General features: G+C 37.7%; 1 protein-coding gene across 2 annotated transcripts in view; it reads left to right on the top strand.

Moving 5' to 3' along the window:
• The first annotated feature begins 246 nt into the window (after positions 1-246).
• Positions 247-10305, top strand: part of SGMS2 (sphingomyelin synthase 2) — a 62469-nt gene continuing 52410 nt past the window's right edge. The window contains exon 1 of one of the 2 annotated variants that reach the window (XM_032802251.2): positions 247-686. The gene's annotated coding sequence lies outside the window, so the exon portion shown is untranslated. Of the gene's footprint in view, positions 872-10305 lie in introns of both variants that reach the window. The other variant, XM_032802252.2, reaches the window with a different exon arrangement.

The following is a 10305-nucleotide window of genomic DNA, read 5'->3' as shown; positions in this document are numbered from 1 at the left end:
TATGGTCAGTGCCAAGCTCTCTCTGCACCTTTAGTATCCGGGTGGGAAAGGGGGTGGGGTTCTATACCGGTGTTACCGGTTTTTCTAGCCTTGCCTTTGAATAGCAGCAGCCCTCGGGTGAGTCACTGTTTGGAAAAGGAGTGGGCGGGCGCGTGTGAGTGTGTAAGAGAATGAATGATGTCAGGCAAGGTTCAGGCTCGGGGGGAGCAAGGAGCGTGAAACTGACTGTAAACACAGCAGCAGCAGCAGCAGCATGTAGAGAAATCTGCCTTGAGTTTTCCCCCGCCCTCCCTTCTGCTTGGAGCCGCCCTCAATCAGGAGAGCTTCTCCAGCTGTAGCATTGCTGAGGTAACAGTGCATACGGATCTGGCAGTCATTTCAAGGAAACCTTACTAGAAGTATCGGCCTCCCCCTTGTCCTTAAGGCCAGTCTCTGTTGCTAGGAAGGAGAGGAGAGGCGCAAGAGGCTACGAGAGAAGAGAATTGTAGAAGATAAAGGTGTGGGCAAACTTTCTAGCTGCTTTTTGCTTCAGTTACCACCCAGAAGTGGGAGTGTCTGTGTCTTTGGCCATAAAGAGCTGCAAAGCCCAAATGTCAAAGAGCCCCGAGGCTGCAAAGGAGATCTCCCTGCTGCCTTTGGAGGAGGAACTACCTTCAGCTGCAGTGCTTCCTTATACAACTAAGTGGGTACGTTGACAATGACTCAAATCAGTACAACTTTGTATTCTGCAGAGTAAGGATGGGAATGATGGAATGTGGCTTGTTACTGACGTGTACCACGACAGCCTGAGTATTTCACATAAGATGTCCAAAACTAGACTGGACAAAGTACTAGAAAATGCAACTGTAGAGAACAATCCTGCATTGGCAAGGTAATCTAATAGGTCTTTTTCATTTCTAACATGATTTATTAATTACTTTCACAGACTGTTCACTTCTTTGCTTCTGCCAGATCATTTTTACTTTTTTTAAAAAAGTGTTTCTTTAACGGGGGAAAAATAATGTAAGTGTATGAGTGATACTATAGCTGCTTTGTTTCTCTTATAAATACCTATTTAATGTAGGGAACAGATTTATGTATCTTTTAAAATATACATTTGTTACCCAAGAGTTATAATGGAACCCTTTGGAGCCATGCTACCTGCATATTTGAGCAATAGTTTGTAAGGACTTTTTAAAGCTCTTAACTTTTTAAAAAAATGTTTGTTCATTCTAGACCACAGTGGCTTTGTAAAGTCAGCTTCTTGCTCTTATTGATGCTTATGAGACTCTTGCCCTTGGCTTCCATGGGAGCACGTCTGGCTATAAATCTTTATGAAGTTACCTTTTATATTCATTGGATGAATGCATACCTAAAATGCACTTTTCGCAGAGTAAAATAAAACTTAAAAATCCTTATGAAATGTAGTTACAGCACAGGAGAAACTGATTGAAATATAGAATATTGATAACTTTTTTTTTCTTAAAAAACCAAGGGATTAGATCATACTATGGACTAGTTGCTTTTCAACTTCTTTTGCAAACAAAACTGTCTTTTTTTTTAAAAAAAATTTTTTGTTGTTGTTAATGCTTTGAGCTTTATAAAATCAAATAAAACAACCCAAACTTCTCAAACCAGTCAACTCTTTTTATATTCGGGACTCAAGAACCAGTGAACAGTTTGTTTTAGATATTGGAAAGAAAATTCTATTCTAAAAATGTCTGTCAAGTTTTGTTTGAATGAAAGTTTCTTGTCAGATTATAACCCTATAAATAGATGTTTATACATCTGAAATGTTAATATTGGAATGATATCTCAGTGGAACTACAGGTCTGTCGCATCTTACGTGCATTTAACATGCGTGAATTCAGCTTTACATGGTTGGCAAAAAAAAGAGAAAAATAATTTAAATACTGTTTCTGTAGTGCGGGCGATTCTGCTTGCCATTATACTTAATGTAATTTTGACTATACGCGGTTTTCGCTTTACGTGCTGGCCGCGGAATGTAACCCCACCGTAAGATGAGATAGACCTGTACTACTCTATAAAGTTGGCCAAGTGTTTAAAATTTGCAGCATTGGGGCCTACTGTAGCATTAGCAGTTACCATTTAAATTAAAATATAGTCCTCATATTTGGATTAAATTTAAAGAGTGATACATTGCAGTGATAGAAAGTATAATGTGTTTTCATTCTCCCTCTTTGGATCTTATATTTACAGAAGGTGGTAGTTCTGTATTGGAGTTAGGTATTAGGCATTGTAGTGTAGTTATGGTGTTTAGAGGTGCTGTTATTTGAGAGATTATTTTAGTGTATTTTTTTGGTAGGAATAAATTATATTCCCTGTGTAATTTTTAATAACTTCATTTACCTCTATAGATAGGGTTTAGATATGTAAGTTAAATAAAAGCTGATCTAGAGCCTGATCCATTGCCCATTAAAGTCAATGGCAGTCTTTCCTTTCCATTGGTTATGGTGGACATGGTATAGAGTCCTTAGTGCTGTTGGGGAAGACTTCTTAGTAGGGACCCTTGATACCTAAGAAATATATGGAGATGCTTCTGTGTTCTTCCCAAGGACATTTAAAAAATCTTCCATACAAAGTAGGCTTAGTAAGCAGTGGCATTTGGAACCCCCCCTAAAATTTAAATGGAGATGGGGCTTTTCCCAACTGTATTCAGTAAGTTTTATGCTGTTGGCCCAGAGAATTGCAGAATGAAGAAACAACCAAGTCTTCCAGACTTTCATGCTCTGGTGGGCATCTAGTGAGCATGATGGGTCTGTAGATAGTGATACTCTTTATGTAGTAACCAACTAAGAAAGCCAATCTTTCAAATGAGCTCACAGAGCAGAGAGGACAGTAGTTATGGCACAAAGTGAATATGAGAGAAAAAGTATGACCGAAAACCAGGAGTGTGATGCTCAGTAACATTTCAAAATAAAAATGTTAAGAGTTAGTCTGTACTCAACTTGACTTTTCACAGGCTTTCTAAATAAACTCCTATTTTTTGAGCTTTGGTTGAGGAGTTGACTTGCAAATGTCCCTTTCCAGACCGTAAAACCTCCTTCTGATTTAACTTTTTTTTTTTTTTTTTTTTTTTAAACCTTACAAACAAGCTAGCTCTCACAATTAAAGGTCAAATGCTGGTATAGGTTGCACTGATAACAATTGTCTACAATGGAGTTATTCCTCGTTTCCACCAGCAATACTGAGAACAGAATTTCAACCAACGTATCTAGATTCAACAATGTAATTCTACTGTGGCCCTCATTACAAGACTTGAAATGACATTCTGCATTGCCAGTTTGGATTTATGCACACACTGTATTCTCCATCAGCATCTCCTGTCATTTTGTTTGCTCTCCTGAAAAAGCAATAATTTATATAAAATCACTTATGCACCATTTTAGGATTCACCCTGTAGTCAATCCCCTCCTGACTGAAATTTTCCATTGTCTTCAAGGGGAGTTGTGTGTGCAAAATTATTGCTGATTGGGCACAGTAATTACATATGAATATACTTTCACAGAAATTATTTCTCTTCTGAATTTTGCCAGATACCTCAGATTTTAGAAGTGCCTGTATTAAGTGAATAGTCTTTCAGGAAACTGTGTTCAGATGATTGTCTACTGTTTTTGCTTATCAGTCGCAGAACAGAATATTTCTCTGGAGACCCAAATTTTATACCAAGAGTACTATAATTTGTAACACTTCCTTTTTTTTGTCTATATAGATATCATATTTAGAGGCAATCTGTTAAGCCACATACTTACCACCTAGGTTTGCAAATGAGCTTTTTAGGAGTTGTTTGCTTCGGCATTGATATATCACAGATAATATTCTACCATACTATCAGCTATTTGCCACCTCAGACTCCAAAGGTTAAACAATACCTAAACTCTCAGCTTTGGTATCTGTAAGCATAAAACCATTTCCCCTGTCACTAAAATTTCTTACAATAGGAAGAGATATTAATAGGCTATGATTATTATGAGGCAATTGACACCCTTGGGCATTAAAACTATATAGTCACACCTTGTAAGGAGCCTGTCGTCTTGGCTAATATAAACTTATTACTTCAACAAAAGTCAAGTTGAGTTACCTGAGAAGGAAGTGCAGGATTGGGTCTATAAATACAAACCTAATTTTTATTCCTGGAACTTTATTCTGTTTTGCCAAGTAATTTCTGTGCAAAGGAAGAAACTAGTCTGTTTTCATTATCTGTGCTGAGAAACATACAAAAAGTACACAAACAGAAAAAAGTAGGAAACAATTATATTTTTAGATTCTTCCTATCTATTGACACAAGTCAGTATCTCTTTAAAACTCCATCTTTATATTCTTTAGCCTCTAGGAACAGTGTTCTGGATTATTACTCATCCACATTTTCTTTTCTAATACAAGACTTTACTGTGTAGCTGAAATTATTAGTAACCAATACATATTTTTGTTTGATTTATACTTCTATAGGCTATCAGTTCACAAGATAGTTTCACGATATTAATATAGGATAGAGTAGACAATGCAGACGGTATTTATTTAGTATGGTTACAATACTACAGTACTAACAGATGCTGGGAATATTAATATAACGGAGACTACTGTCTTCACAGACCTGTGTCTGCTGGGAGAATTATTATACCATGGACACTACTGTCCCAGAAGATGCTGTGAGACTTCAGGAGCTAAAACAGACATTGATGGGGAAGTTTACGTAACATAGATACTACTGTCTTCTTGGATCTGTATCTGCTGAGAGAGCTGCTAAACCATACTGGGCATTGCTGTTCCAGCAGATGCTGTGATATTTTAATGACAACAGGCCCCACTGTCCCAGCATATCTTTGTTTGCACTATCACTGTTACAGATTGTTAGTATGTGTAACATTCACACTAACAGAAAATAGTGTAGTTAATTGGGAGGTGGGGTGAAATAAAATTTCCTTTCTCAAGTTCATTAGTAAGTCCTGTTGTATAAATTTTGTTGGACGTTGGATATTTATTTTGCCAAAGATTCTAGGATGCTCAAAGTACTTCTGAGCCTTAAGGGATGGAGGGCCATGCAGTCATTCGTTATGGTTTCTCACCCTGGAGATGCCCGTGGTCTTGACTTAGTCATTCATTTCAGATTTCTGCCCCACCCTGCTCCCTCACACCAGATACGAAGTCATGTATAGATCCTCTCAGTAGTTTTTATAGTGTGTGCTGTTAGATTGCAGAACAGTCCTCCAGTGTCAATGATGAAAATGTATTAAGTTTTAAAATTCCCAAAGGACTGTTTTCTTGGAGAAATCCTCAAATGCTATGTTTTTGTTTGTAAAGTGTTTTTTCTTTTTTTTTCTTTTTTTTTAAAGCTCAACAGTTTTAGGACCCATGACAATTTTGAGTTTGGGGATTCCTTGTATTTGATTTTCCCTTTTGCAGAAGTCTAGGTATGATCACTAGATGCTCCCTCTTTTATCACCAGGCAAGATACAATAGAGCTAATGCCATGCTTCCTTGCTATTACAGTAATTTATTTTAATCCAGTTTTAGCGAAACTGCCTTTACCAGGTATGGTGACCCATGTGCCCATGAAAATGGGAGATGTCACAGTTCTCAGGGCCTGTCCCAGTCACTTCTTTTTAAAAAAAAGAAAAGTGATTGTTCATGTGTCTACATACTCTTCACTCTGGCCAGTTGAGCCATTGAAATTGACAAGAGGCTGTCTTAAAGCACATGTGAATGTCAAGGATCTCCCAACTAGGATATTTTCTTAAAATTGGTGAACAAGAGAAGTTATGAATTACTTTCAGGTTAACTATGAAACTTCCAAAATGTAAATTTAAGTAATATGTGCAGCTTTGCATTCCTGGAACTGTTGCCCTTTTCCTACCTCCTCCCCGCTATGCACCTGTTGCATCTTGTACCTATTTAGATTGTAATCTTTTTGTGGCATGGAATCGTGTTTTTTAATATTCTGTTTGTACAATGCCCCACCTAATGGAACCTCAACCCTGAATGAGGCCTCTGGACGCTATTGTAACATAACAAAATATTGCTACCCCGTTTTACCCATGTATCTCTAAATCAGTCTCTCTCTCCACTTAAGTCCCCATCAGTCTTCCAGTCTCCACATAGATTCATACTTATTCTGATTCAGGGCACTTCTGTGAGCAGCTCAGTTCAGCATTAACTCATTTTCTTCTGATCACCAATCTGCAAGCACACTCTAAGAGAGCCTCCTGGGTTTCCAATGGAGAGCAAACCAATCAAGCATTTCTCAAAATGAGCTGCTTCCTAGTAATGTGGAGGATGAACAACAAAGTTTTTCCACAGTGCACTATGGTCCTAGTGCTAGAGTAGCCATACTTCAGAGGTAGGGGGTGGTGTGAACTCTAGGATATGGTTACTTTGACTCAGGTTTGTGCACTGAAGAGTGGACACCAAAGTCCTAGGTTTGACATAGATTGGAAAAGTCGTAACATAGGGTTAAAATACATTGTAGAACTCAGCCCCAGGATTCCTTAACAAGGCTCAGCTGACTTGAGTTCCCTTAACCCTGGGTTTATATTACAGTGTAGACATAGCCAAAGTACGTTTATTCCTCAATTCATGATCTAATCTCAAATCACCCCATTTTCATTGCATCTATGCAAAGCTACATGAAACAGTTCAGAATTATTTTTGATTAACTGAGTGAGTGATACACTCTCTAAACATCAGAAGGAACTTGCCCAACACTTTAGCAAGGTAGCTAACACCATGGTTAATGGGTCAGTTGTCATTACCATTAATGTGCCAAGGTATCACTGCTGAAAATGGTAAAAGGTTATTTTACAAATTCTGGTAACTTTCAAGTGAAAAAAACCCCTTTCACTCAGCATGGTTCAATGATACCTTATTTCCAGGTAAGATATAACATATTGGAACACTTTACATTTGACCCCTTTGCTTTCCAAAATTGGTAATTTGTAAACATTGTATATACATTCATACATCTTGGTGTTGATGTCTGATTTTTCTTCAATTGCTGAACTAACTAGGTATAGAAAGCCTGAAAGTAAAATACATTTTAGGGCATAGTGTGAAGCTGCGTTCCCTCAAAACTAAAAGCAATTTGCGTACTCAAAATATTTAAGGTTTTTTGTATTTTGTTTATTTATATACATTTCTTTGGTATGTATCACCATTGTATCTGAACACCACAAAACCACTAATTTATCCTGACAACATCAGGGAGGTATTATTAGGGATAGAGAAGTTAAATGATTAGTCCAAGGTCAAACAGGAGATCTCTGGGAGGAACAACAATATAGAACCCACATTTCCTGACTCCCAGTTTAGTGACCTAAATATAAGATCATCCTTCCTTATACTGCAATACAGGTAGAGTTATTTGCATCAAGCCAATACTTTTCTTTATTAATTTTTCACCTGCTCTTCCTGTATGTTTCCCACCTGAAATGTTTATCCAGATTTTCAGGTGTTGAGTGCTTTACAAAAGCTTAAGTTATTTATTTTAAGACTCCAAGTATCTTCAGCTGCCAACCAATTAATTATCAGAAAGAAAGGAATACTGAATTGTTTCTCACACTTAGTTTCAGTTACATTTAATTTACATAAACCAGTGACAAATTGTTTGCTTACCCACACCTCAAGATCCTGCTTACATTGACACATTGAAGTTCAGTGCTGCTGAGTAGTGGGGCAATTGTACAGACTTCCTGTAGTATCTTAAGGAACATAATAGCTGTTAAAGTGGAATGACAACAAGGACAAAGGTCATGCCCCCCATGGTAATTAAAGTCTTTTTTACATAAGGAGGGCACAATAAAAGTCAAACACCTGGTAGGTGGCTCTGTATATTTCCTGTCACAGCAATTCCAGCTTGCTTCTGCTGCTTATGTCCCTCCCCCACATCAACCTCACAAATGGGGAAACAGCACTTGCTGTTTGTAGATGCTTTATTAGGCTGCCAAATGCTGCAGCCAGTGTCCGTTTGAGACTGAACACAGGCTGTATTGAAGCAAAGTGTTCCCATCACCGCAGCCTCAAAAGAACATGTTAAAATTGGAATGCCACATTCTTGCCTTGGCACTACTGAAAAAACATGCTGAATGTAATCTATACATTATGTAGTTTGATCTTTTCTCATTATTCCCATTTAAATTTCTATACCACACAATTTTTTAATTCTAAAAAATTAAAAATAACTTTAAAAGATACAGGTTTTCTAGTTCTAAATTTAACATCTAGAAACATGAAGTGCTACAATTTTAACTGGCTTAATTCATACTTACATTTTCAGATTTGCTGATATAATTTGTTATTTTTGTAGGCTCATTCTAAGGGATGTTGATTTAGATTTTACTTCTTACCAACTATTTCAGCTTTTAAAAGTGTGCCCATATAATTTTGTGGTGCTGTGTATTAAGGACCTGATCCAATTCCCACTGGAGTCTTTCCATTGATTTCAGTTGGATCAGACTCTAAGAGTATGTCTACACAGCAACTAGAAACCTGTGGCTGTCCCATGCCAACCAATGCTGGCTTACAGGGGTTGGGCTAGTCACAGGTGTCCCGTTGCTGTGTAGACATACCCTAAGAATGCTATGTAAATGACAGTGTATGAGTAAAGTTAAATTCCATTTATGGAAGCATGAGCATGGTTCCTGGTGACTTCACTAGGAGCTTGCACTCAAATCCAACTGCATAACGTGACCATGAGAGCCCATTCCTGTCCTCCAGCGTAACCAGGCAACTCCTGTTGACCTTAACAAGGGTTGTGTATGACGATTGAATTTGGCTCTCACAAGTTTATTAGGTAACAAGGCCAAATAAAGATGCTGTTGCCCTGTAAAAGTTACTGAAGTGCTGATGCTGTAGAGTCTGTAGTCTGCACAGAGTGGTTTTGGTTTTGTGTGTATGTATGCTTTGCATGGAGCTTTGAGATGTGATTTGGAAAGTAAAATCAATTACACTATTTTGCAATGTGATGCAAAATGAACAAAAGATTTCAAATGAAAAAATCTACCTGCTTTAGAAATACAAGATGTTGTAACTAGTATGTTGGTATTTTTCTTCAAAATAAGATAGAAATTAGAACACAGCTTGAAACATAATAATCAGTTGTGTTTTCACAGCCTGAAAAAGGCCCTAAGGCTGATGCATTGCTTTGAATCTTGTTTTTCTGTTTTTAATACAGGATTACTTGGAACAATAAATAATATATATTTACAGGTCATTTTAGAAGGACTTTGGGCTTTCACATTAGACTGTAGTCTCAACAATAAACAAACCCCAAGTAAGTCCCTTAACTTTGAAATATAATGAATTGTTTCAAGGAATTTCTTCCCCCAAAATTCTCAAGACAGTCTTAGATATTATGTCACAAGACCATTTATTGACAAATCATTGACAAAATTTATGATGCATTTTTCAAAGACAATGCCTTTTGTGAGATTATATTCTATATTTGTAGGCAGTTGTGCTCAATAATGTCTCTTTTTTTTCAATTTCTGCAATTTATTTTATAAGGTGCATCTAACTAAAAACAAGTTATTTAACTTCAGTTGAGGTTCGTGTCAAATATCTTTAACCTGCAAGCACATTGTTCTGAGTTACAATCATGGTTACCTTTAAAACTGGTAATTTAGTTTTAATATTAAAATTAATATTTGCTTGACATCTGCTCAATTTTTTAAGATGAGTTTAAAAGTAGATTCGGATTGCTTCTCCCAGTGATTGTGGTTTTACAGTAACTTCTTTCTGCTCCATATGTTTTTCCCCCCCTCCCTTTTGTATGAAAGACTCCTCTGAACAGAGGAAATGGACTATCAGACTGACTATATCAGCAGTTCTTAAACTCTTGTGTCATGATATAATTCCCCACTCTGACCCTTAGCATCCAAAAGATGGGGTACTAGCATGAATTCCTCTAAGCTCAATTACCAGCTTAGTACTTGTAGCGCTTTCACCAACCAGGAATTCCAGTGCCTGGTACACTCTGGTCCTCCCCAAAACCTTGCCCGGGGAACCCCCATACCCAGATCCTCTGGATCTTAACACAAGAAAAGTAAACCCTTTCCCCCACTGTTGCCTCTCCCAGGCTTCCCCTCCCTGGGCTACCCTGGAAGATCACTGTGATTCAAACTCCTTGAATCACAAAACAGAGAGGAAAATTCACCTTCCTCCCTCATTCTCTCTCCCCCTCCCAGACTCTCCCTGAGAGAGACAGTAATCCTAACACAGAGAGAATTTAGCCTTTCTCTCCCCCTTCCCTCTTTTCTCCCCACCAATTCCCTGGTGAATCGAGACCCAGTCCCCTGGGGTCTCACCAGAATA

Source organism: Chelonoidis abingdonii, chromosome 5 (genome assembly GCF_003597395.2).
Source record: "Chelonoidis abingdonii isolate Lonesome George chromosome 5, CheloAbing_2.0, whole genome shotgun sequence".
Classification (NCBI taxonomy): domain Eukaryota; kingdom Metazoa; phylum Chordata; order Testudines; family Testudinidae; genus Chelonoidis; species Chelonoidis abingdonii.
Note: the sequence above shows the minus strand (reverse complement) of the source record. Positions and strands in the feature narration are given on the sequence as shown.